The sequence below is a fragment of the Ixodes scapularis genome, unplaced genomic scaffold (assembly GCF_016920785.2).
Source record: "Ixodes scapularis isolate PalLabHiFi unplaced genomic scaffold, ASM1692078v2 PGA_scaffold5__190_contigs__length_132052651, whole genome shotgun sequence".
In the NCBI taxonomy this organism is placed as follows: Eukaryota; Metazoa; Arthropoda; class Arachnida; order Ixodida; family Ixodidae; genus Ixodes; species Ixodes scapularis.
The window spans coordinates 27,943,067-27,947,107 of record NW_024609880.1 but is presented as its reverse complement, the minus strand read 5'-3'; the positions used below and the strand labels follow the sequence as shown (position 1 = coordinate 27,947,107).

Genomic DNA, 4,041 nt, shown 5'->3' with positions numbered 1-4,041 from the left:
TCATTTGGCAAAAAAGACAATAAAGAAAAAAGAAACACGGCCGGCAAGGGCTGTTGTCAACGTTCCAGAGGAGCTCATGATCATGCGACCGAACGGTACGAGCACCGGAAGCAGAATCAAGCTAAACAGGAGTTAGACGTCAGTAGAACAAACAGGTTGTATCATCTGCCACCAGTCTAACCCCAACAAGGGTGAACAGCCTGCACTTGAGGTTATGATGATGATGCAATTCAAGGCAAAGCTGCAAGCGAGCTGAGCAAGAATGACGATAATAATTCCCGGAAAAGGTGAATAAGGGGGAAAAATACAAACACAAATCTCCAAACACAGCTAGGTGACTGATGCGCGAACTAAAAAATACGCCTGGTCCCGGTATCGAACCAGGGACTTGGTTCGATACCAGGACCAGGACCTCTCCACTGGTCACCTAGCTGTTTCTGGAGATTTGTGTTTGTCCTTCGTGCCCCTTGTTCGCCTTCTTCAGGGATTATTATCGTCATTCTTGTCCAGCTCGCTTGAAACTTTGCATTAATTGCATTATTATCATGAACTTAAATGTAGACCGTTCACTCTTGTTGGTGTTAGACTGGTGGCACCTGACAAAACCCGTTTGATCTAGTGACGTCTAACTCCTGGTTAGCTCAGTTTGTAGAGCGCCCCACTGGGAATGGTGAGGTCCCGGGTTCGATACCCGGACCAGGCGGATTTTCTCGGACGTGCACCAGACACCTAGCAGCATTTGGAAAATTCTGTTTGTCCTTTGTCCCCCTTGCTCCGTTTCTCCAGGGGTTATTATCGTCACTCTTGAGCGTTTTCATGTTCCTATCGTTAAAAGGTTGAAAAGTTTCCAGGGATCTCAAAGATGACATTTTGATGTTTTCTGATATACCTCAAAATTGGTTCGACAGATCATACACACGGCTGAACTAGTAACTTACATAACAGGTAAAAGTAGGTTTCTTTCGCAAAGTTAGTGAATTTTTATATTTAGTCCCAATTATTTATTTTACACTGAAGGTCTCTACTTGTCACCATGATATGAAAGGAAAACGACTCGCACTCATATAAAAATAGACAACGTCGACCAGCTGCGCTGCGTGGTAAAGACGGGAGCAGAACGCGGCAAATCCTGGGCGCTCACATCGGCAGTTCCGAAAGAAAGAACGAGAAAGATAGAGACAGACGTACGGAGAAAGAAACGAGACGAAACATTAGACGTATTCGATTTGCCGCGACGAGCTGAAGTTGCTCGAGCACTTGTCAAAGTTATTTAGTTGCATCAATGCGTGATTCTTGTGTTTTCCTAAAAAATAAGCCAGAAAAGACCAAGGTACGGACCTTAGAGGTGATGTTCTGCTGCATCTTTGTGCACGTCGCCAGCGATACGCACCCATCGGGATCACCAACTGGGATGGGACCGGCGATGTCCGCGTCTGTGCCCCTCCGTTCCCAAGCGGCCTCAATGCATGGGTCCTTTCCATCTAGAGTACTATAATAACTACATGGAGTACACAGACGTTGACAGCCATATTAGTTATTGTTTCACACCAATGGGAAAAAGAAAATCTTCGGATGCTTTTGGAAGCAGTAATGGCTCTATCTAACACATTTATTTCTCAAACATAAAAAAAATTGTCGATTAAAAATTAGAGTGCACTCAAGCTTCGCCTTTAATAGTGGAACGCGAAAGCCGTACAAACGTGTCTGCGTGGTCTAGTCAATAAATCGGAAAAGAACTGTCTTCGTTTCTTAGACCATTCCACTTCCGGCTTTCGAGCGCATCGGACGTGTAATCGATGAGCTCCCCCGGAGCGGTGATAACGGCCCCCGCAGGCCGCGGTGACTCGGTTGCTTCTGGATCTGAAGATTATCGGATGATGCTGCCTTCGCTGCCATCAGGTGAGGCGATGAAGTGTGCGGTCGTACTGCACGGCGACATCGCTTGTCGTCCGCACCGTATAGAAGATTTTCGCCAACCGCTGTTTGATACCGGTGTGCTCGGGGAAGTGGACAGGCTTGGGGCTTATCAGATGTCCCATGTCTGGCTGCTTGATCTTCGGACTGAGGCGGCCAAGCAGAAGCTGCTCGAGACGGGGCGGCTCACCGCCAAGAGACGCAAGGGCGTCATCGTGGACCCTTTTTGCCAGGAGCTCAAGATCAAGCTGCACTGGGTGTCTTTTGGCGTCGCAAACGACGCCATTCACCGAGCTTTCTCCGCCTTCGGAGACGTTAAAGAGGTGGCACACGAGCGGTGGAGGGTGCCAGGCTTCGAAGGCGTCGAGTCTACCACCAGAATTGTGCGCTTGCATGGTCCTGCGGGAGGGGGTTGGCATCGACCGTCTGCCCCATCAGCTTCGGCTCGGCGGTGGCACGGTGCTGGTGGTCGTGCCTGGGCGGGCACCGATCTGTCTGCGGTGCGGCATGAAGGGCCACATTCGTCGGAACTGCCGGGTACCCAGGTGCAGCGAGCGCCGTGCCTATGGGCACGAGCGGGACGACTGCGCCCGCTCGTACGCCCGGGTCGCGGGACGAGATGTGAGCGACGAGGCGGATGAACACCGCATGGACGAAGAGGAGGCGGAGAGAGCGGCAGCGCCTGCGGAAACTGCGGTCGTCCAGCCAAAGGGGACGGTTGGTGGGACCGGTGCCGGCCCCGCGGTGGTGAGCGCCTCGTCACCGGAGCGGCCTCCCACTGTGGTTCCGGGTCTTGCACCAGAGGTTGCGCACCAGTCAGCGACCACACCAGAGAACAACGAGGTAGGCACGACTCCGGTTCCTGAAGAGGGCTCCACTAGCAATGAAATGGACGTCGAGGCGGGTACTGCAAAGCGCCCACTCAAAGATGTCACGGAGGCCTCCCAGGAACGAAGGCTACGCCAGCTGGAGCGCAAGTGGAGGACGGTGGCGGGATGGAAGGGCGTAGACAGCAAGCCGCGGTCTTCGTCTCCGAGGGGTCGCGAAAAGCTGCCTCAGTAAACCACCGTATCAGCCGACCGCCCTGTAACGAGACGACCTATGTAGGTAAGAGCCGGACGCTTGGTCTGGATTAAGGTGGCGATGCAAGCGAGTTGGTTCATGACTTCAGAAATTTGAAACAGCGCGCAAAAAGACGAAATCTTTTCTCTTCTCTTCTCTTCTCTTCTCTCTTCTCTTCTCTCGTCGTCTTCGTCTTTTCTCTCGTCTTTTCTCTCTCGTCGTCTTCGTCTCTTCTCTCGTCGTCTTCGTCAAAAAGACAACATCTTTTCTCTTCTCTCGTCGTCTTCGTCTTTTTGCGCGCTGTTTCCAATTTCCAAAGCTTGGTCTGGTCCCGCTAGATAATGGGCTCTATTGAAAGACCTGTAAGACTGGCGACCCTCAACGTTCGAGGGCTCGCGGACCGTAAAAGGCAACGGCAGTTATATCGCCTTGTCGTAGATCAGGACCTTGACATTGTAGCCTTGCAAGAGACCAAGGTAGAGTGCGCGGAACAGACCGAGCGTATGCATGGTGGAGCCTTTCAGGGCATGCACGCTACGATGTCTGCGTCAGCCACGCTGTAGGAACGTCGGCTGGGTGTCTTTTGCTTTTACGGCAGAGTTTGGGAGCAGCGGTTCAAAGAGTTACGAACTGTGACTCCGGCCGGTTGATTGTCTGTGACCTTTTTTTTTTTTTTTTCGAGTGTAGCATGGCGCATCATTTGCGTTTATGCGCATAACAAAGCAGAAGAAAGAAAACTGTTTTTTGAGTTCATTCGTACCTGTTGTGATACTGACCGTATAATAATATTTTTTGGCGATTTCAACTGTGTATGTTCTGCGCGAGACCAAGCAAGCGCTACATCTTTCAGAGTTACGAGTACGAGTATTTTAAATGAAATCGTCAACGGGTATGGGTTGGAAGATGTAGGTGACGCTTTGGGGGACACGGTAAAAGTCTGATTCACCCATTTTCAGGGACATAGCCATGCCCGTTTGGATAGGTTTTATATTTCATCAGAGTTGATGTCTGTTTGCTCTAGCTACTCTGTCATGCCTGTCTCTTTTAGCGACCATTGTCTAGTGT

At 50.9% G+C, this 4,041-nt stretch overlaps 1 non-coding gene across 1 annotated transcript; it reads left to right on the top strand.

Moving 5' to 3' along the window:
* The first annotated feature begins 630 nt into the window (after window positions 1-630).
* Trnap-ggg lies at window positions 631-703 on the top strand. Its single transcript has one exon. It is a non-coding gene; the product is annotated as a tRNA-Pro (tRNA).
* The last annotated feature ends 3,338 nt before the right edge of the window (window positions 704-4,041 follow it).